Genomic DNA, 24,525 nt, shown 5'->3' with positions numbered 1-24,525 from the left:
GAATTACAGGAACTAATAGGAAAAGGTTCAGTTCAGTTCAGTCACTCAGTCATGTCCGACTCTTTGTGATCCCATGAACCCCAGCACGCCAGGCCCCCCTGTCCATCACCAAACCCCGGAGTTTACACAAACTCATGTCCATTGAGTCACTGATGCCATCTAACCATCTCATCCTCTGTCATCTCCTTCTCCTCCAGCCTTCATTCTTTCCCAATATCAGGGTCTTTTCAAATGAGTCAGCTCTTCCCATCAGGTGACCAAAGTACTGGAGTTTCAGCTTCAACATCAGTCCTACCAATGAACACCCAGGACTGATATGCTTTAGGATGGGCTGGTTGGATCTCCTTGCAGTCCAAGAGACTCTCAAGGGTCTTCTCCAATGCCATAGTTCAAAAGCATCAATTCTTCAGCACTTAGCTTTCTTTATAGTCCAACTCTCACATCCATACATGACCACTGGAAAAACCATAGCCTACTAGACGGACCTTTGTTGACAAAGTAATGTCTCTGCTTTTTAATATGCTGTCTAGGTTGGTCATAACTTTCCTTCCAAGGAGTAAGTGTCTTTTAATTTCATGGCTGCAGTCACCATCTGCAGTGATTTTTGGAGCCCCCCCCAAAAAAAAAAATCAGCCACTGTTTCCCCATCTATTTGCCATGAAGTGATGGGACCAGATGCCATGATCTTTGTTTTCTGAATGTTGAGTTTCAAGCCAACTTTTTCACTCTCCTCTTTCACTTTCATCAAGATGCTCTTTAATTCTTCACTTTCTGCCATAAGGGTGGTGTCATCTGCATATCTGAGGTTATTGATATTTCTCCCAGCAATCTTGATTTCAGCTTTTGCTTCATCCAGCCCAGCATTTCTCATGATGTACTCTGCATATAAGTTAAATAAGCAGGGTGACAATATATAGCCTTGACATTCTTCTTTTCCTATTTGGAACCAGTCTGTTGTTCTATGTCCAGTTCTAACTATTGCTTCCTGACCTGCATACAGGTTTCTCGGGAGTGAGGTCAGGTGGTCTGGTATTCCCATCTCTTTCAGAATTTTCCACAGTTTCTGTGATCCACACAGTCAAAGGCTTTGGCATAGTCAATAAAGCAGAAATAATGCTTTTTTCGATGGTCCAGCGAATGTTGGCAATTTGACCTCTGGTTCCTCTGTCTTTTCTAAAACCAACTTGAACATCTGGAAGTTCACAGTTTACGTATTGCTGAAGCCTGGCTTGGAGAATTTTGAGCATTACTTTACTAGCGTGTGCGATGAGTGTAATTGTGCAGTAATTTGAGCATTCTTTGCCTTTACCTTACTTTGGGAAAAGAAATTACAAATTACCTTGAAAAGGTTAGGGTTGTTGTAAATATGTTTTCTTTTCTTTTTTTTTTTTTCAGCTTATACTTTTAAAATTTAATCAAAGTCATGTTCTGGGTAAATCCTTCAAGTTTCAATATTCTTCCCCCCCTCCCCCCACCAATAACATCTAGCTGAAGAAGGTAAAGCGGTTTTAATTAGGGTAAAAGAAATGGGAAATTTGTACTTAAATAACAGAAAAAAATGAAAACTATGTTTTTATAGTAAGCTGTATCTTTGAATCATCTCATTATATTTTTCCCTATAGACAGAAATTCCCAGGTGTTTGCTTAAACAAATATTAGATGAAAGGAAAGGCAAATTCAGTTATTTCAGTTGCTTATTTCAGCAACTGAAATTAGCATGATGGAAATGTTCAGGAAGAGATATAATTAGAAACAACAGATGTGTTTTTATATATCGAGTTGCCATATTGTAATCACAGAAATAATCACAATGTCTAAGAAAGTCATAGCTTTATCCATTGGTGTTGATGTGAAAACAGCAATACAATATAGACATTTCAGTAATTGGAGTCTTTTCTCCCAAATATGCTATATTAAAAATATAGGTATTTTTTACAAAGTCACCTTGCTTCCCATCAGATTATATTCTTCAAGAACATTCTTCCCACCATGACATGCAGCAAGAAATCTCACTGATGCTGCTCTTTACAAAATCACATTTCCTTCCAGCCTGTTGAGTCGGGTATGAGTTCAGTAAGGGCACTACCTTTCTATTTGGTTAAGTTGAATAATAAATTACATTAAACACTTTTATAAAAATAGTACCTGATCAAGAATACAGAATCCCTGCCAGTGATAATAAAATTGCCAACAATTGTACAGATCATTTATACATTTGATTAAGAATATATTCTACAGTGAATAATCCAACTGTTTGAGATAATAAGGAAACATAAGAACTAGAATACATAAGAATTAATGATTATGATACTTGAAATGTTGGAAGTTTATGCCACAGTTTCCATTCATATTTCTAAATCAACATTTCCCACCTGAGATATTACAACTCTATTGTCACATATACTTATATCTCAAATGGTTTCTACGTAAAGATAGATCTTTCTTCTAGTAACAACTAATATTCTAACAAAACAAATTGTCAACAAAATCAAGCAAGATTTGCCAGTGATGATAATGACAATGAAAGCTAAATGTTATTTCCTCTAAGCAGTGCAACAAAATACTAATTTTACCTTGATGACTTCTAAAATACTTAAGAAATCCTCATCACTCTAATGTTTGTGGTATATGCTTCCTACTGAGTTGATTAATAGATGCTAGATAATAAGATTTGTTCTAAAATGCTATTAGGATAAAGGAATGAGCAGAATGCACTGTTAGGAAGATGACTTCATTCTATCTTTTTGAACTATATTCAGAAGTTTGTAACTTGTTCATTTCTTCTTTTAATTATGTGATCTATTACAGTCAACCTTCTGTCAATAAAAAGTCTTTTTGCTTGGCTTCTATTGTTGTCGTTCAGTCACTAAGCCATGTCTGATTCTTTGCAACCCCATGGACTGCAGGACGTCAAGCTTACCTGTCCTTCACCATCTCCCAGAATTTGCTCAAACTCATGTCCGTTGAGTCAGTGATGCCATTCAACCATCTTATCCTCTGTTATCCCCTTCTCCTGCTGCCTTCAATCTTTCCCAGCATCAGGTGTTTTCCTGATGACTCATCAAGATGAGTCAGCTCTTTGCATCAGATGACCAAAGTATTGGATCTTCAGCATCAGTCCTTCCAATGTATATTCAGGATTGATTTCTTTTAAGATTGACTGGTTTGATCTCCTTGCTGTCCAAGGGACTCTCAAGAATCTTCTATGAGAAGTCTATATATTTACTCACAAGTTCAATATCCAGAGCTGCACTATAAGAAATGTAACTTTCAATTTTCAGGACTAAAATTGTAATATTTTTATAAACTTTTGATTTGAGGACAGTTTCTGATTTATAGAAAAGTTCAAAGATAGCACAAAAAGTTTCCATGTGTCCACACCCAGTTTACCCTCTTGTCAATACTTTGTATTAGTATGGTGCATTGCTCATAATTAATGAAACAATGCTGATACATTATTATTAATTAAAGTCCATACGTTACTCAAATTTCCTTAGTTTGTTACTAAAATTATTTTTCTGTCTCAAGATTTTATGTAGGATACCACATTACATTTTGTTATCTTTTCTCCTTAGGCTCCTCTTAACCATGACAGTTTCTCAAACTTGCCCTATTTCTTATGACTTCAACAATTTCAAGAAGTATTGTTCAAACATTTTGTAGAATACGCCTAGACTGGTATTTTTCTTATAATTATATCTACTGTTATTTTGTAAGGAAGACCATGGAGGTCAAAGTCATCTTTATTGCATCATATCAGAAGTACATACTGTTAACATGATTTAACACTGTTCATGTTAAACTTAACAACCTGTATTGAGATAGAATTTGCCAAGTTTCTCTATTGTACAGTTACTATTTTTTTCTTCTATTCTCTACTGTAGTCTTCGGAACATGGCCATTATGTACAGCCTACCTTAAAAAAGTGGGAAGTTATACTCTACCTCCTGGAGCCTGTATTATGTACATAAATTATTTGAAGCCTTTTTGCCCAGAAGATGTGTTTATTTTCCTCAATTACATATTCATCATTGATATGCATTTTATATTTTGGGTTATGCTCCAATACTGTTGTGTGTGAATGTGCATGTGTAGCTCAAATTGTTTTATATTTGGCAACTTGAAACTCTTTCATTTGGTACCTATGTCCCCTTAATATACCTGTACCATTGCTTATGTTTTTTTTTCTTCAATTGTAATTTTTAGTACTAACTCAATTTCAGGCACTGTGAAATGCTTCAGGCTCATCTTGTACATGCCCTGCCCCAATATTTGTTAAATCAACTATTTCCCCAAGTACTCCTACTTTCTTCCATTTTAAAATGGTATTAGAAACCAAGATGTGAACACTTAGTTTATTCTTTGCTACTGAGGAATTATTGCCTATAGATGCTCTCACCTGATTTAACAAGGAAATTTATATGCATATATTAACCCATATATAAGGTTTTCAGGTGGTGCAGTGGTAGAGAATCCATCTGCCAATGGATTCTCTACCTTGCAGGACACACAAGAGACATGGGTTCCCTCCCTGAGTTGGAAAGATCCCCTGAAGAAGGAAATGGCAACCCACTCCAGTATCCTTGACTGGAAAATTCCATGGACAGAGGATCTGATGGACTTCAGTGCATGGGGTCACAAAGAGTCAGATACAACTGAGCACACACACACGTATGTATACATACACATGTATGTATACATATCTGTAATTATTTCTCTATGTAACATCTGTTTATGCAAAGGTAAATATAACTTGGTCCTATTGTCTCCAGCTGAGTCCTTTAAGGCATGAATCATTCTAGCCTCCTTCTCTTGCTGAATGTACCCTTCCACTTTAACAGTGAGAAATCCTACCATTTATTTTCGTAATTGTTAAATTTTAGGATACATGTAGAGTGTTTTCAGAATTGTAAATTTGCACTCCCATGGAAAAAAATAAGTTCATGTACTACTATATAGAGTTATGTACATTTCCCTTTGCTTTTAGTCTCACAGATTCCACTTACTTCCAAAGTTACATAGGTCAGCAACTTTTCCTTCCAACCCCAATACAAGGTTGTTTCTTCTATCTGTAAGACAGTTATCCCTGGTAGCTCAGCTGGTAAACAATCTGCCTACAATGCAGGAGACCCTGGTTCAATTTCTGGGTTAGGAAGATCCCCTGGAAAAGGGAATGGCTAACCACTCCAGTATTCTGACCTGGAGAATTCCATAGACAAGGGAGCCTGCCAGGCTATAGTCCATGAGGTCACAGAGTTGGACATAACTTGGCAACTTTCACTTATATTCTTTTGCCATGGACAGTACCCCATCATAAGACTCATGCCATCTTCTTTTTTTTTAATGTACCATAAGATTTTGGAGAAGAAAATAGCAACCACTCCAGTATTCTTGCCTGGGAAATCCTGTGGACTGAGGAGCCTGGTGGGCTGCAGTCCATGGGGTTGCAAGTGTTGGACACGACTTAGTGACTAAACCACCAACAACAACACCATAGTAGGGTTTACTCTGAACTAAGTTATGTGAGTATGCATGGGTGTGTGCTAAGCCACTTTAGTCCTGTCCGACTCTGTGTAACCCTATGTACTATAGACCAGCAGGCTCCTCTGTCCATGGAATTCTCCAGGTAATAATACTGGAATGGGTTGCCATGCCCTTTTCCAGGGGATCTTCTCAACCCAAGGATTGAACACCCATCTCCTACGTCTCTTGCACTGGCAGGGATTTTCTTTACCACTAGTGCCACCTGGGCAGGGACTCTATGGGGTATAGCCAGTTAACAGTGTTGTGACAGTTTTAAGTGAACAGTCAAGGGACTCAGCCATATGTATACATGTATCCTTTCTCCCCCAGATACCCTTCCTATTCAGGCTACCACATGACATTGAGCAGAGTTCAATGTGCTACACAATAGGTTCTTGCTGGTTATCTATTTTAAATATATCAGTGTGTACATATCCATCTCAAATTCCCTAACTATCCCTCCCCCACAGCAATAAACTTATCTCTGCAGTTTTTCCTTTTCCAGGATGTCATACAAATGGAATCAAGCAGTCTGTAGAATTTTCACACTGACTCCTTTCACTTTACAATATGGATTTAAAATTCATCCATGTCTTTGCACAGCTTGGTAGTCCATTGTTTTGTTTTGTTTTGTTTTTTAATTGAGAGTATGCCATTGGAAAGTTGTATTATGGTTTGTTTGCATATTCACCTGAGTGACATCTTGGTTGCTTTGTTTTGAGTGATTATGAATAAAGATGTTATAATTACCTGAAAGCCAGGTTTTTTGTGTGGAAATTGTGTCATATAAGTTGGGTAAATGCCTAGAAGTGCAGTGGTTGGATTGTATAGTGGAGCTCAGGTTAGCATTTTTAAAAACTGCCAAGTTGTCTTCCAAAGTGAATGTTGTGAATTACCATCAATAATGAATGAGAGTTCTTCAGTAGTAATTGGTTTTATCCATTTACTGAATTTTAGCCATTCTACTGAAAGATGACACATGAGCAAGAGCTAAAATTGAGAAAGATGAGAAGAGCTGCAATGAATTTCTATGTACTACTCAATCTCACTATTTCTCCACTTCTAGATCATGTATGGGCACTGGGATTGGGTAAAAGTCTTGTGTTAGCATTTTAAACTGTGTTCTTTTAAAGTGTCTTGAGTATTCTTCCCTTAAGGGAAATTGTCACTGTGGTTTTTTTCAGTGCGGGCTTCAGTCATTTACCTTGTTCAAATAGCCCCTCTATCTCTGTCAGAATTCCTTCATTAATTTCCTTAGAATCCCTGATCTCAGTCTCCAAAGCCCTTTACATTTTTTCCAGAGAAGTTCTGGGTTTTGATCTGCCATTGCACTTCCAAGTCATACCCAGAGGGTTTCTTTACACAACCAAGCAAGTCCAAGGGGATTCAGAGAAATCTCTTTTAGAGATCTTGTGGTTAACCTTTTATTTAATAAGTTTGTTTTGTTTCATTTCTACCACATATGGAATCACACACATTGCCCTGTAGGGCACTTACATATCCACCCAAATCTGCAACAGGCTTGGCCCATCTTAAGACTTCTCAGTCTAGGGTGAAAGGAATTCTTAAGTGAGAGTGGGAAGTGCAGAGACTGAAATGGCTCTCCAGGGAAAGAAAGGGGAAACTGGTTGATCCATAGAAGGTGATAATAAAATTTAGAATTGGCCATATTTACAAATAATGACTATTCATTTTGTTGTTGATTTAGTTGCTAAGTCTTGTCTGACTCTTGTGAGCCCATGGACTGTAGCCTGAAAGAATCCCCTGTCCATGGGATTTTGCAGGCAGGGATTCTGCAGTGGGTTGCCATTTCCTCCTCCAGAGGATCTTCCTGACCCAGGTATTGAACCCTGGTCTCCTGCATTGCAGGTGGATTCTTTACCAACTGAGCTATCAGTGATGGTGCTCCTGATTATTAGCGAAACATTACATCTTCTCCAGGGAGTGTCTGTGGCTCCAAACTTTTAGGAGATAAGTGTGCTTTCGGAGGCAGCTAGAATAAAAAAGAGTCACAAAGCTGTATAATGAGCCCCCAAGTATCTTTGGTTCTGAAAAATCTGTTGTGCCAGTTCTGCCCACTCTCATTTCCTTTGAGATGTCCATGAATGAGATCCAGACCTTCTTTGCAGGGGGTTCCTATGATAACAAAGATGGTTAGAATGTCAGTTTATTTATTGATAAAATGGTTAATCCTCATGGACAGCACTGACTATCCTTTATCTTTAAGGTGTTGTGCATAGTTTGAGTATTAACAGATTATACACTTTGTAAGTATATTTCTCTATTATTTTTTAAATCATAAAAATTCCAGATATTTGATAAATAGTATTAAGTTAAAATATATGCAAATATGATTTTTTCTCACTTTTATTTGCTTTTGGTAACACTTTGTCTGTGTCTTTCTACTCTTGATTAACACACCCATCTTTTTTCTCATCCTTGACCCAGCTTTGAATGTAAAAATACTCCCTATTTGGAGGATATATGATTATCTATGACCATTTTAAAAGGAAGAAAAATCACATAACATTCTATTTTCCTCAACATTAATTTTTATTTAGTGATAAATGTACATGCTTATAAATGAAAAAAATTTCAAATATGGCAAGTTCATAGAAACTTTGCCTTTCTTTTTCTAATCATTCAATTCTGTCATCTTGTCACCACTAAAAATTTTCATCTTTATAACTTAATTACCAAGGTCAATTTCTAACATTTCCTTTATTCTGTCACTATGAAAAAAAGAGCCATTTGAGTAGAAGCCCTGATTAAAAATGAAGCAGTCATATAAATTGAACAGGTGACATTCTTTTCAAGGCTTATATTTTATTTTTATTAGCAGAAATTGTGTTTCATATAATTAATAGGAAGTTTTTACTGGGTTAAGAAGGAGAAACAAAGAGTTTTAATTATGATGCATAGAAATGTGTATTTATATTTGGCAAGAATTAATAACTTCTAAATTCTAAATTTGTTTCAATGCCAGTATGTATCACATATCCTAGACTAAATCAGAGTTTTTCTGAAATTTTGTGGAAATTCAGACTTTCAAGGTGACTTATTTTCTATCCTTCCAATCACTTATCCTTCATTCTCAATTAAAAATATTTTCTATCCGTTCATAGTTATCTGAAAGTTGAATTACATATTCTGTTTTCTTTAAATGCTTGACAGGTGTCATGTAAATTTTATGTAAGCTTCATTCTCATGTTATTTAAGAAAAATTATGCCTGTAAAAAGCTTGAAAGTAAGATATACTTATTTATAACTTTACAGGTAAGTATTGAAGAAGATAATATATAGGTTGTTGTTTTTACTTATTCATCTTAGATTTTTTTAAACTGAGGTATAATGACATACATTATATTATTTCCTGGTGTGCAATGTAATGATTTGGTATTTGTATATACTGCAAAATTATCACTGCAATAAGTCCAGTTAATATCCATCACCATACACAGGTCAATAGATCATGTCTCACTCTTACCCTTACTGTTGCATGAGGGGTAGACAAGTTTGGTCCTAGTCATACCTCTCTATTCCAGTCCATAATCTTCTCTCATGTTGCTTCCTTTGATTGAAATGGTCTTACTCACCTGCCTTTGCTGAACCAGGTCCTATTCCTTTAAATTGCTACTTGTGGTAGACGGAATAATGGCCACACAAAGAGAACAACAGACTGGTTCCAAATAGGAAAGGGAGTACATCAAAGCTGTATATTGCCAGTCTGCTTATTTAACTTATATGCAGGGTATATCATGAGAAACACTGGGCTGGATGAAGCACAAGATGGCATCAAGATTGCTGGGAGAAATATCAATAACCTCAGATATGCAGATGATACCACCCTTATGGCAGAAAGTTAAGAAGAGCTAAAGAGCCTGTTGATGAAAGTGAAAGAGGAGAGTGAAAAAGTTGGCTTAAAGCTCAGCATTCAGAAAACTAAGATCATGGCACCTGGTCCCATCTGCTGCTGCTGCTGCTGCTAAGTCGCTTCAGTCATGTCTGACTCTGTGCGACCCCAGAGACGGCAGCCCACAGGCTCCCCCGTCCCTGGGATTCTCCAGGCAAGAACACTGGAGTGGGTTGCCATTTTCTTCTCCAATGCATGAAAGTGAAAAGTGAAAGTGAAGTCGCTCAGTCGTGTCCAACTCCTAGTGACTCCATGGACTGCAGCCCACCAGGCCCCTCCATCCATGGGATTTTCCAGGCAAGAGTACTGGAGTGGGTTGCCATTGCCTTCTCCGTTGATCCCATCACTTCATGGCAAATAGATGGGGAAACAGTGATGGACTTTTTATTTTTGGGGCTCCAAAATCACTGCAGATGGTGATTGCAGCCATGAAATTAAAAGACACTTACTCCTTGGAAGAAAAATTATGACCAACATAGACAGCATATTAAAAAGCAGAGACATTACTTTACCAACAAAGATCCACCCAGTCAGGGCAATGTTTTTTCCAGTACTTATGTATGGATCTGAGAGTTGAACTGTAAAGAAAGCTGAGTGCTGAAGAATTGATGCTTTTGAACTATGGAGTTGGAGAAGACCCTTGAGAGTCCCTTGGATGCAAGGAGATCCAACCAGTCCATCCTAAAGGAAATCAATCCTGAATATTCATTGGAAGGACTAATGTTGAAGCTGAAACTCCAATACTTTGGCCACCTGATGTGAAGAACTGACTCATGTGAAAGGACCCTGATGCTGGGAAAGATTGAGGGCAGGCAGAGAAGGGGACGACAGAGGATGAGATGGATGGATGGCATCACAGACTCAACAGACATAAGTTGGGTGGACTCTGGGAGTTGGTGATGGACAGGAAGGCCTGGCGTGCTGCAGTCCATTGGGTTGCAAAGAGTCAGACATGACTGAGTGACTAAACTGAACTGAACTGAAAGATGCCTAAATCCTAACCCTTAAACCTGTGACCATTAGATTACATGGCCAATGAGAACTAAAGTTGCAGATGGATGTTTTGATAATCAGCTGATCTTGATATAGATAGATGATCCCAGATTATTTAGATATGTTCAATGGAATTTTGGAACATCTTAAAAGTACTGAAGGGAGGCAGAAGAGAGGAAACCACAGTGATGGCAATATGAGAACAGTGTAACAACCATAGTTTCTGCCTTTGAATATAGAGGAAGGAGACCACAAACAAAGGAATGTGGGTGATTTCTAGAGACTGAAAAAGGAAACAAATTGCCCCCAGAAGGAGTGCAACCCTGAAAATCTTGACTTTAGCCCAGTGAGATCCATATTGGACTTCTGGTCTCCAGAACTGTAAGATGATAAATTTGTGCTATCTCAAACTACTGAGTTTATGGCAATAGTAATCTAGTATAATACCAAAATGGTCTTAAATGGAACTTCCTTAAATATTTCTGGAACATCTAGAATAGTTCTCTTTGTTCTACTTCATAGTAGTTTTCTTAAATTTAATTGGATAAATATCCTTTAGTTAATGTTTGTTACCTGTTTGACAATGTGAGCTCAATGAAGACAGGGATTACATACATTGTATCCTAGGAATATTCTCAGTGCTTAACATAGGACTTGCCTCAATCAGCGCTTCCTTGAGTGTGTGTGTGTGTGTGTGTGTGCGCACGCACGCGTGTGCACACATGCCCATTCATGTCCAACTCTTCATGACGCTATGGGCTGTAGCCCAGCAGGCTCCTCTGTCCATGGGATCTCTCAGGCAAGAATACTGGAGTGAGTTGCGATTTCCTCCTCCAGGGGATCTTCTGGATCCAGGGATCGAATCTGTGTCTTCTGCACTGAAGGAAGATTCTTTGCCACTTGAGCATCAGAGAAGCCCCAATAAGTGCTTGATAAATACTTACTAGATAGGATTTTTTAATTTTAAATAAGAAATTGACTAAGGTTTGTCCATCTATGATTATCAAGAACCAATCTAGGGAAAACTAATTTTGAATTTTTTTTAATGTGGACCATGTTTGAAGTCTTTATTGAATGAGTTACAACATTGTTTCTGTTTTGTGTTTTAGTTTTTTGGCTCCAAGACATGTGGGATCTTATCTCCCCAACCAGGGATCAAATCCACACCCCCTTAATTAGAAGATGAAATCAGAACCACTGGAGCATCAGAGAAGTTCCAGGCCCCTGATTTCTTTATGCAAATATTTTAAGAAAGGGATCTCAAGAGAGTAAACATACTTTGCCCAGGAGAGAACCTAACCAGTGTTAAAATGTCCTCCCTGTCTTCTGTATTTTGAAGGCAGAGTATTCTCCTTCAATCTGAATCCTAATCTATAAGACTATTTACACATAGTCATAAAAATAGATGGGGCCCTAATCCAGAAGAACTGGAACCTGATAGAACAGAATGTAATCCAGTAGCAGAGCAAAAGATGTCTGAGATCTCTCTTACCATGGGTGCACAAAAGAAAGGCCATCTGAGGACAAGAGGGTGGCAATCCACAAGCCATCATGAGGTCTCACTAGAAACCTATTTTGATGGCACCTCAATCTTTCTGCCCACAGAACTATGATCAATTTGTGCTTTCAAGCCACTCAAAAAAAAAAAGAAGAAGAAGAAAGGAAAATATCAAGGTATTCTTTTTTTTTATTTTATCTTATTTTTAAACTTTACAATATTGTATTAGTTTTGCCAAATATCGAAATGAATCCACCACAGGTATACCCGCGTTCCCCATCCTGAACCCTCCTCCCTCCTCCCTCCCCATACCTTCCCTCTGGGTCGTCCCAGTGCACCAGCCCCAAGCATCCAGTATCGTGCATCGAACCTGGACTGGCGACTCGTTTCATACATGATATTATACATGTTTCAATGCTATTCTCCCAAACCTCCCCACTCTCTCCCTCTCCCACAGAGTCCATAAGACTGATCTATACATCAGTGTCTCTTTTGCTGTCTCGTACACAGGGTTATTGTTACCATTTTTCTAAATTCCATATATATGCGTTAGTATACTGTATTGGTGTTTTTCTTTCTGGCTTACTTCACTCTGTATAATAGGTTCCAGTTTCATCCATCTCATTAGAACTGATTCAAATGTATTCTTTTTAATGGCTGAGTAATACTCCATTGTGTATATGTACCACAGCTTTCTTATCCATTCATCTGCTGATGGGCATCTAGGTTGCTTCCATGTTCTGGCTATTATAAACAGTGCTGCGATGAACATTGGGGTACACGTGTCTCTTTCCCTTCTGGTTTCCTCAGTGTGTATGCCCAGCAGTGGGATTGCTGGATCATAAGGCAGGTATTCTTAGTATAAATACAGACATTTATTTAAGAATTATCTGGTATAAATTATCTGATATAAAAATTAAAAACCAATAATTTTAAAGTGTATAATATTTTCCATATCACTGCTGCTTCCATGATAGTTCTATGTTCAAGGACTGAAAAGTAATACAAAATAAGAAAAAGAAAAACTTCTTTCTTTACTAACACTTGAAAGTGATAAGGAATTAGCTCCCGAGATGATTGGAAATACTGTCAGGTCACAGAGGAATACTTGGGGAGTATCCAGGCATTTTAAAAAAAGACATTATCAAATGCCATAAATAATGTTTCCATAAAGCCCTGTCATAGTTCACACTGCCAATGCACTGGCATCTCTTTGTGAAGAATTGGTTCCAAAGTTTCTCAGCATAACCAAATTCCTAGGAAGTATAAGTAAATATCCGAGAGAAGTGGCTGTTGGTGTTGGCAGATTTACTGGGACATCAACCAAATCAATTCAGCAAAGAAGGCTTAACTTACTTACAGAGAGTAATCCTTGCATCTGTTTCTTAGAAAGCTCTATTCTGTTATTTTTGCTTATTGAAATTATTGTCAATCTGTAGATTTCAGTAAATTATTTGAGTTGATTTCAAATAGAGCTTTTATTTATTAGTAGCCTCTATATTACAGTGACTTCTGCGTGCATGCATGTGTGCAGTTTCTTCAGTCTTGTACAACTCTTTGCCACCCTATGGATTGTAGCCTTCAAGGCTTTTCTGTCCATTGGATTCTCCAGGCAAGAATAATGGAGTGGGCTGCTGTGCCCTCCTCCAAGAGATCTTCCCAATGCAGGGATGAAACCTGTGTCTCTTACCTCTCCTGCATTGGCAGGAGGTTCTTTACCGCTAGCGCCATATGGGAAGCCCATAGTGACCTCTAGCCAAAGTCAGATTACCAAAACCTATTATATTTTATGTGAGAAAAGGCAGAAATATTAATTACAGAATTCATACCATTTTATTCTACTTGAAACTCTCATTAGGCATTTAAAAAAATGACTTGTGACTCAAAAGTAAGATATCTTATTTGTTAATGAAGCCAGATATTAAGAGGATACCAAGAAATTATGTTTTAATACTCTGAATTAATTAATTGAATAAATATGGCTAGGCATTTATTATGACTCGTGTGTTCTACTGGAGTCTTAGTGGAACTGATGGTCAAATAAATCTGTGTGATATAGTAGAAACCATGATAAATGAATACAAATACACATAGTTCATTAAAACACAGAAAAGAGAAATTATTCCCTGAGGAGAGAAGCATCTTAAAGAAGAAGAATTGAGCTAAGTCTTAAAAATTAGGTAGAAAAATGCTGTCTTGTGTTTGGTTTGAATACGCCAGAAAGAGTGCTTTATTTACTTGTAGTGTTTATTACAAAACAAATATAAGATCCAGCAGTTTAAAGATTTTTTACTAGCAAAACACCTCTACTGTATATATAGTATATATACATTGTACTGTTACTATAGTGTTTGCAAATGACATGAAAGAGAATATGGACCCCACATGTGGGGTTTTCCTTGGGCCCTGATCAAAGGTTAGGTAGTTGAGTGGAGAACTTCCTGTATCAGAGGGACAAGCTATGGGTAGAGGCAGCCTTCTGCATCATTGTGAGCCACCAATGCTGTAAGGAGATGATGGCCAAAGAGTCATCCCACTGGGCCTGCTGCCCTCCCTACAGCAGGGCTGAGAGGGCTTCCCAAACGACGGAGTCTCCCATCCTCAGGCCCAGCCTTCCGTCAACCCCATTGTTCCCTCTGTGGTGTGTACTCTCACAACAGCTACTGAGGCCATCACACTTGCCCCCTGCCCGCTTCATCCAAGAGCCCGTCCCTAAACCCTCTCTCCAAGCTAATCTCTCAGTGACTGCAGATCCCTGGGGTCGGAGCTTCTTCATCATCCTGTCCCCTATCCCAGCTGCAACTGGATCCAGGCACCTATACCCTTCACCTTCCTCCAAAGTGCCCCAATGTTCTGAAGAAACTCACAGAGTGAGTGCTGACCCAATGCTCTATTGACTCTACTCTCCTTCCAACTACCCCAACCCTGCAATCTTATTGGCCTCAGGCTGGCAGTGCTGCCCATGGCCCCGCCCCCTCCTCCAAAAGCAACTTATACTCAACTCTGACCCTGGTCCCCTCTAATAAGCTCATGTCTACAAGACACCAATGGTGAAAAAAACTATATACACATGTAAATTATTATATATGATTTTACACAGATATAAGAAATGTTTTATATTTTAAAGTAAGAAAAGTTTCTACAAAATGCACATGGCTTATAATAAGATTAAGGTTCTCACTACAAGTTAGAATGTAGAAATTAAATTTATAAGAAACCAGCACTCTCAGTCAGGTAAGTATAAAATCTTTACAGAGTTTTTTTTGGTTTTGGTGGTGGCACTTTTTGTTCATTTGTTTTGCTTTGCTTTGTTTTTTTACCATACTAAGAAAAGTAAATTAACTTGTGGCAGGAAGTCTTTCAGATGTTCACTAATGATCCCCTGGATCTTGGCATTCTCTGAATGTGAAATATTGGCCCTTTGAAGGTTGTGCATGGGTCAAGGAAGATAATAAAAATCCCCTTAGTCATTTTAGATTTTCAATGACTGCATTGCAATAGCATTCCAAGTCTGCATACCAGGTAGAGGGATAGTTCCAGTGTCCAAAAGCTAGGGAAAGGGCAGAAGAAATTGAACCAAATGATCAAAAGAAAACATCCCCAGAGAAAAAAGGCTGGCAGCTGGGAGCAAAGTGAGACCACTCATGATTGGGAAAACTAGAGGTAGTTTAGAAAAATACAAAGGGATGGCTAACATCTCTATAAATCTTAGAGTCAAAGCCTTGACAAACGAAAGTCTACACTGTACTCTCAAAATATCTGATGATAATTATGAGCTAAGTCTAACTAAATTTGTAGCCAAGCCAATGCACAGTTCAATTACAGAACACTCAATCACCACCCTCACACACACACTAATGGTCTTGTAGAAGGTAGGTTTGCCCTTTTCTGGAGGTAAGTATTATTTACTTTAGTTGATGGGCTTCCCTGGTGGCTTAGCGGTAAAGAATCCACCTGCAATGCAGTAGGCCCAGTTCAATCCCTAGGTTGGAAAGATCCCCTGGAGGAGGGCATGGCAACCCACTTCAGTATTCTTGCTTGGAGAATCCCATGGATGAAGGAGCCTGGCAGGCTACAGTTCATGGGGTCTTAAAGATTTGGACACTACCGATGAAAGTGAAAGAGGAGAGTAAAAATTTTGGCTTAAAGCTCAATATTCAGAAAACTAAGATCATGGCATCTGGTCCCATCACTTCATGGGAAATAGATGGGGAAACAGTAGAAACAGTGTCAGACTTTATTTTGGGGGGCTCCAAAATCACTGCAGATGGTGACTGCAGCCATGAAATTAAAAGACACTTACTCCTTGGAAGGAAAGTTATGATTAACCTAGATAGCATATTCAAAAACAGAGACATTACTTTGCCAACAAAGGTCCATCTAGTCAAGGCTATGGTCTTTCCAGTGGTCACGTATGGATGGGCTGTTAAGAAAGCTAAGTGCCGAAGAATTGATGCTTTTGAACTGTGGTGTTGGAGAAGACTCTTGAGAGTCCCTTGGACTGCAAGGAGATCCAACCAGTCCATTCTGAAGGAGATCAGCCCTGGGATTTCTTTGGAAGGAATGATGCTAAAGCTGAAACTCCAGTACTTTGGCCACCTCATGCGAAGAGTTGACTCATTGGAAAAGACTCTGATGCTGGGAGGGATGGGGGGCAGGAGGAGAAGGGGACGACAGAGGATGAGATGGCTGGATGGCATCACTGACTCGATGGACGTGAGTTTGAGTGAACTCTGGGAGTTGGTGATGGACAGGGAGGCCTGGCGTGCTGCGATTCATGGGGTCGCAAAGAGTCGGACAGGACTAGCGACTGAACTGAACTGAACTGAACTGAAGTGACTAACAACGCACGCACCCACTTTAGTTGATACTTTATTTTTACACACAGTGAATGTCATACAACCAAAAATTATAATCTATTATCAATAATATCTACAACAAGCAAAGCACATCATTCAGATATCTAATACTTCAGTGAAAGTGTTAGTAGCTCAGTCATGCCCAACTCTTTGTGACCCCATGGACTATAGCCTCTGTCCGTGGAATTCTTGAGGCAAGAATACTGGAGTGGGTACCCATTCATTCCCTTTTCCAGAGGATCTTCCTGACCCAGGATGGAACACAGGTCTCCTACATTGCAGGCAAATTCTTTACCCTCTGAGCCAATAGAAAAGCCCAATAATTCAGTATTCTCTTTCAAATACAGATAAATGTTATATCTATGACTTTGAATAAACAAAGTCATACATATTTGGTATATTGAAATTCTCTCAGTTAATATAAAAGTACATTAATTATTACATTAAACAATGTAGTATTTTTAAATAGTTAAATAATTAGGGTAATAGATTTTAATTAAAGAGGGGATTATGAGACAGTGTGTTGAGAATTATCTTACTTTTTTTTTTATTTTATTTTATTTTTTTTTTAATTTTAAAAATAAAACAGATATACACATGCTCCCCATCCTGAACCCTCCTCCCTCCCAACCTCCCCATACCATCCCCCTGGGCCTTCCCAGCGCACCAGCCCCAAGCATCCAGCATCGTGCACTGAACCTGGACTGGCATCTCGTTTCATACATGACATTTCACATGTTTCAATGCCATTCTCCCAAATCTTCCCACCCTCTCCCACAGAGTCCATAAGACTGTTCTATACATCAGTGTCTCTTTTGCTGTCTCGTATACAGGGTTATCATTACCATCTTTCTAAATTCCATATATATGCGTTAGTATACTGTATTTATGTTTTTCCTTCTGGCTTACTTCACTCTGTATAATAGGCTCCAGTTTCATCCACCTCATTAGAACTGATTCAAATGTATTCTTTTTAATGGCTGAGTAATACTCCATTGTGTATATGTACCACTGCTTTCTTATCCATTCATCTGCTGATGGACATCTAGGTTGCTTCCATGTCCTGGCTATTATAAACAGTGCTGCGATGAACATTGGGGTACACGTGTCTCTTTCCCTTCTGGTTTCCTCAGTGTGTATGCCCAGCAGTGGGATTGCTGGATCATAAGGCAGTTCTATTTCCAGTTTTTTAAGGAATCTCCACACTGTTCTCCATAGTGGCTGTACCAGTCTGCATTCCCACCAACAGTGTAAGAGGGTTCCCTTTTCTCCACACCCTCTCCAGCATTTATTATTTGTAGACTTTTGGATCGCAGCCATTCTGACTGGTGTAAAATGGTACCTCATAGTGGTTTTGATTTGCATTTCTCTGATAAAGAGTGATGTTGAGCATCTTTTCAAGTGTTTGTTAGCCATCTGTATGTCTTCTTTGGAGAAATGTCTATTTAGATCTTTGGCCCACTTTTTGATTGGGTCATTTATTTTTCTGGAGTTGAGCTGTAGGAGTTGCTTGTATATTTTTGAGATTAGTTGTTTGTCGGTTGCTTCATTTGCTATTATTTTCTCCCATTCTGAAGGCTGTCTTTTCACCTTGCTAATAGTTTCCTTTGATGTGCAGAAGCTTTTAAGTTTAATTAGGTCCCATATGTTTATTTTTGCTTTTATTTCCAATATTCTGGGAGGTGGGTCATAGAGGATCCTGCTGTGATGTATGTCAGAGAGTGTTTTGCCTATGTTCTCCTCTAGGAGTTTTATAGTTTCTGGTCTTATGTTGAGATCAGCTAATAAATATTTTTGCGTTTAAACAATACCAATCAGAATAATAGAGATGAGAGTACTATCATCTTTGCAGAAACTCTACAACAGATAAGGGAAAAAAAAGAAAAAAAAATCCAAAAGAATCTATAGAACAAGTCAAAACATAAGAATAATAAATGTTTTTCTTGAGTCAAAAATAAATAAATAAATTTAATATTTAATGCCTTATTTCAAAAACTGAAAAAATCAATGATCTTGTACTTCATTTAGACAGAATATAAAACTATTGAGTGTAAAAAAAAATAAGAACATTAAAGAATTAGGAACACATTACAGACAGACTATTTTCTTCAACATAAACTGAAAGAGAAGAAATTATCAGTCCTTTACAATAATGTCAAACATTTAACATTTCACTACAAATATTAAATAATACAACTTTAATAATAGGGATGATTATAATAAAACTTTAGATTAATCCCCCACTCTTCGGAATTTTTCTATAAAGGTGATAGGTAACTTCAGCCTGGGCTCTGGATAAATATTGATTTTAGTCAGAAACCGGTTGGTTTTCAGACAAATAATGGATTCATTAACCCTCTAAACTAGCAATCTTATTTTATAAAACTTCTTTTTTTTTTTTTTTTTCTGAAAAATGGAGACATTTTTTCACTTCTGGAAATTAGCAGAGAGTGGCCCTCCTCATTCCTCTGGAGCCATTGGTGGCAGCTCCTGTCTTGCAGCTTCTGTGTGACATTCCCCTTTCCTCTCCTTTTCCTGAACCAAGACTGCCCTGCAGCTTACCTTGACTGATACTGATTTCTTCCATCCTGTAAGTCCCTGGAAGGTGCTACTTGCTGGCATTTGAAAAATAAACACACAACTAGACTATTAACATACTTTTTTTCTAGGGTGATTTTTACAAGACTACATTTTAAAGAGCCTTTGTAAAAGCAATGCATGTGTCTAATTATTAGTAACAAATGCCATGCACTTAGCAAATTGAAAACGTTAATGAATTAACTGAAGAATCCAAAGCTGAGTTCCTTGTTGCTCCTTCTATATGTTTTACAGAACACTATTATAGAGTACCAATCAATTGAGAAAGCGATTCAAGTCAGAAGTGCTAGCTTATTCATAGGAATATTATTAAATCAATTAACCTACTAATGGCATCTGCCAGTTCATTTTCAAGAAAGGTTCAGTAGCAATAAAATTAAACTACAATCATAAATTTTTCTCTGGTTCAGGTATTGAAGGAAGAAAAATATTAATGTTTTTTAATTTTGTTTTTAACGTTAGTCAGATTGTTTCAAGAAGCTCAGAAATGAATTACGCTATCAAATGAGAAATCTATTTTGAAGTGTTTCCCAGTAAGTGAAAGTTATTTTTATGTAAACTTTTTTTTTTTTTAATTGCTGAAAGTGCAATTACCTTTACACATGACCTTCTGTTTAGGGAGAAAATGAAATAAACTCATGCTGCTATCATTTTATATCATGGTTCTTCTGCCTGATTTTCCCTCACCAGCTTATCTCCAGCACTCTCAGTCAGTTCAGTCATTCAGTCATGTCCAACTCTTTGCCACCCATAGACTGCATCACACCAGGCTTCCCTGTCCATCACCAACTCCCAGAGCTTGCTCAAACTCATGTCTATCTAGTACTCTAAACAGTCGAAATTACCGTCTCTTAGGAAGATGGGTCAGAATAGAGAATGTTTGAAAGCAGTGCATTAAGAATGGAAAAAACATTTAGATGTATTTATTTAAGATTTAGTGAAACTGACACTGAACTAGTTAGAAAATGTGAAAGATTTCGGAAATAGTTAAAACATAGTCTTCCCTTAGGAGAAATTGGCATTCTTTCTGATGAGTCAGAGCATATATTAACATCATTAGGAAAATAATGCATTTTTGTTATATTTGTATGGGAAAATATAGGTTCCTTGAATACCTAGAAAGCTAAAGAATAGTCCATAATGGATTACTAAATATAAGATAATTTCAAATGTTCACAAAATAACAAGGGAAGGAAAAGAATAAAATCAATTGGTTAATGATGAGAAAAGTCAAGATTACATGGAAAGAATGTTTGCCTCATGATGTCTGAAGTATATTCAGATAGCCTTTTTTTTTAACTTAGAAAGAAATCAAAGGAGCAGCTTATGTTGTTGTTGTTTAAAGAATTTGTGGTTTTTGTCTTTCTATCCATCTTTAATGAAATTGCTTCCAGCAACATTGAACTAAAACTAAGAATAAAAAATGTATATATTCCAGTTCAAAAATAGCTTGCATATAGAACTTTTTACCATGTTGGCAGTAGCAATAAACGAATAAAATGTAAAATTTGGACCTCATACTAAATAAAGTAAAAAGCAGTCTTATTTCAGTCCATTTGTTGATAATATGGATGACACTGCAAGTTAATAACATGTCAAGGATAAAAACTTCACATTTCACATTGCTATAAAATCTTATTTTAGAGCTTCTTTTCCTAAAAGAATGGGCTTCTTTTCCTAAAAATGTTTTTTAATGCTTATATGATCATAAGAAAAACCACCACATCAATTGCTTTTGTTACATCATTAATAATTTATCTTCTTTTTCTAGAATTTTGTTGTCTTATAATTGAGCTTGCTACATTTTAGCTGTGCATATTATATGATAATTAGACTTTTAAAAATATTATTGATTCAGATGTTATTCCAGATGAGGTTATGATTTATTAAATTGATAACACAGGAATATCTGAAATGATACTAAATTATAAAATAGCCCAGTCTTCTAGCTTTAATATTCTAGATGATCATGCTTGGGAGGTTTTGAATGTCATTGTTTGAGACGTTCCAAATTATTTGAAATGCTTCACATGAGAGGTATAATAGCTTTGCAGCACTCATGTTCCCATGGCAATTTGTGAAAGAAAACCAAACTCTCCTCTTTCAGTTAAAGCCAATTTAATCCTTTGAATTAAAGAGCTATGTCCAACTTTATAGCTACTGAGAAGTCGAGAAACATGAACTTTTGGAACTCTATCTCAGGATATAATTTTTAGAAGAAAAAGTTGATAAAATACCATTTGTGTAATTTATTTAATCTTCCACAACCATTTTTCAAGGGCATGCAAAAATGTTGAAAATAGGAATTTCAATGTTTATTGTCTGCTTCAAGCCCAGTGAAGACTATAAAGCAAAATGATTAAATACATTTCCTGAGAAATGGAATATTTTTCTCTAATCCCAGAAGTTGCATAAGGAATTTCTTTGTCAAAACTCAAAGCTTGGAAGATAGCGGAGGAGTAGAGAGACATGGAGTACATCTCTCTCCACGAATACCTCAGGAATACACCATCAGACCCAGAAGTGCATGCAGAACACCAGCTGAGAGGGGACAGGAGTTCCTGACCAGCAGAAAAGAATATATAGACCCACACAAACTCGGTAGGAGGAAGGAAGTAGGAGGAAAAACAAGTGTCAGTTGGCCTGGACCTGCCCTCGGCCGAGAAGCAGAACTGAAGCAGGGGTCCGATCCCCACATCAGGGCAATTTTCTGATCAGAGGAGAAACACTTAAGGCTGAGAGTGAAACAGCTGATCTGTGGCAGCCTAAATGGAATGAGAATCACACAGTCCTTGTTGCAGCCATACATACCCTGGACAGGACTACTGGTATCCTGGAAGGCACAGCAGCTGGAAGCTAGAGTTTAGGGACTGTGGAGCAATCCTAGGACAAGGGCTCCTGTTGTCTGTGGAGAGACAGATTGAGGGGATGTGAGGGAGAAGATCATGGTAGGAAATGTCAGTGGAGGAAAGCCCGGCAGCCATGGAAGCAAGGCGATGCTGCTGAGTCATGCATGGGGTGAAGCCATCATCATAGCCTCTCTATCCCCACACACCAACATTGGCAGCTGAAAAGTAGACAGCCTGGCCAATCAAACACCTGACACATGAACTACAGAGTAGGATCCCACGTAGGGTGACCCTTTAAGTGCCTGACACACTGATCTATAGAGTAGGACCCCAACCAGGGTGGCCCCTCTTATGTCTCTGACACGCTGAACAACAGAGAAGGACCCCAGGCCAGGGAGCTTTCTAAATAACTGAACCAATGGAGTTTTGAAGAAAGACTGGCCAAAGAGCCCTTCTGATTGCCAGGTACAAGAGGCTCAAAAAGAGACTCTTATAGGGCCATAACTCCTGTGGTGAAGGCAGTCCATGTCCCTACACACTTGGCATCGCCAGGGTCCCCACAGGCCAAGCAACTGCACCAACTTCTCGTTCAACTCTCACTGGGGCAGAACTGCCACAGGCATAAAAAGTCTTGTGGCTATACGTGCAGGGTTGCTTTGGTCGTGTCTGACTCTTTGCAACCCTGTAGGCTGTGGCCTACCAGGCTTTTCTGTCATGGACAGGGGTTTCTCCAGGCAATAAAACTGGAACGCATTGGCCAACACTGGTTGCTATTCCATTCTTGAGCTCTATATTTCCTGCTTCCCTAGCTGCCAATTCCCCTGAGCACCTGGTGCTGCCAGAACCCTGCAATCCAAGCAGCTGCACCACCTCCATACCTGGCCCTCACAGGGGCAAACCCAAGTCCTCCAGGGCAGCCTCAGGAGTAAACCCCATTGGATGACCCACATGCAGAGGTTGAAATAAAACCACAATTGAAACCCAGGGGCAGTGTGACTAAAGAAGAAAACTCAAAACATTCCTACCATGCTGGAGTCCAGGTCCAGCAGCCAGGGAATCAGCCTGAAGGGATGGGTGGTGTTGGCGAGTATTGATGCAGCCTCTCATTCATATTTCTTGGACTGCATATTTTTTTCAAGCTTAAGATTCTCTTTTATACTTTTACAAAAGCATTAGGTCAGAGGTTTGACATTTTCAGTTCCCCCTGACCCAGGTTTGTTGTCTCCATAAATCATTGTTGCCCCTCAAAAGGAGTTCCTGCCTCAGCAATTCTCTTATCTACTTCTTCTCATGTGTCCTTGTGAATACATCGTAACTCATGCTAATGTCTGGGCTGCATACCACATTCCTCAGTTTATTTCTTATCTTTCAAAATCCTGTTTGCCCCTAGTATCCTGAGCTCACTTTCTCTAAAAAGGCTTCTAACCACTAATATCTCCAAAATTCCTAATCTCTATAAGCTATAGTAAAATATGCTAACATTACAACATTCCTTAAGTCTTTAGCTTCTAACTATTTTAATTATTCCTAAGCCCTAAGTTCAGCAAACTCTTTTAGGCCATAAACATTTCCCTCACAAATAGGTTTCAGATAGCAATCCCTCCCATGGCCTCAAGCTGCGGCCTATGTGCTCATCATGGAACACTCTTTTGTAAAGGTCCTTGAATGAATGTCAATGATTAACTTTATGAATTATTCTCTGAGCACAGCTGCTGAAGACTTTGTGCCTTCTCATGCTCCTCTCAAGAACAATAAGCACCTTAATATTCTTTTCAGTCAACTCAGCCTAGGAGAGGAAAAAACAAGTCAGAATCACAAGGCCTAACTCCTTCATCCCGGGTCCGTACCTGCGGGACAAGGAGAGGGAGTTGGGGCCATGCCTCCATTTTGTCAGTAATGCCTAACACGGCTCCCAACACTACAGCTGTTCAAGTTGTAGATTAAATCCACAGGATCAACTCGGCAGACTCTGTGCCTATGGAATGTATCATTGAGAGCTCCCTCAAAAGAAAATGCACTGGTTCTGATAGCTGTGGACACTGGAGGCAAGAACACAGAGTAGGACCAGATTAGAATCTGAGCTGCCCCCCACAACAGGTCCAGAGATCAGCACAGTGTTGGAGGGCATCCTAGGGAGGTGAGGTGACCTGTGACTCCCAGCGAGGGGAAGGTCTCTGACAGCAGTAACTCAAGAAAGGCATTTATTATTCTCATGTTTTGACTTGCTCTGTAGATTCTTTTGGATTTTTTTTTCTTTTTTTCCCTTTTTTCCCTCTTTTGTTGTAGTTGTCG

At 38.4% G+C, this 24,525-nt stretch overlaps 1 pseudogene; it reads right to left on the bottom strand.

The window, feature by feature from the left end:
- The window catches only part of LOC112447016 (retinoic acid receptor RXR-gamma-like), an 88,578-nt pseudogene extending 64,467 nt beyond the window's left edge, over window positions 1-24,111 (bottom strand).
- Window positions 24,112-24,525: the final 414 nt, after the last annotated feature.

The sequence above is a fragment of the Bos taurus genome, chromosome 6, assembly GCF_002263795.3.
Source record: "Bos taurus isolate L1 Dominette 01449 registration number 42190680 breed Hereford chromosome 6, ARS-UCD2.0, whole genome shotgun sequence".
In the NCBI taxonomy this organism is placed as follows: domain Eukaryota; kingdom Metazoa; phylum Chordata; class Mammalia; order Artiodactyla; family Bovidae; genus Bos; species Bos taurus.
The sequence above is the reverse complement of the archived record's forward strand: the minus strand, read 5'-3'. Positions and strand labels throughout refer to the sequence as shown.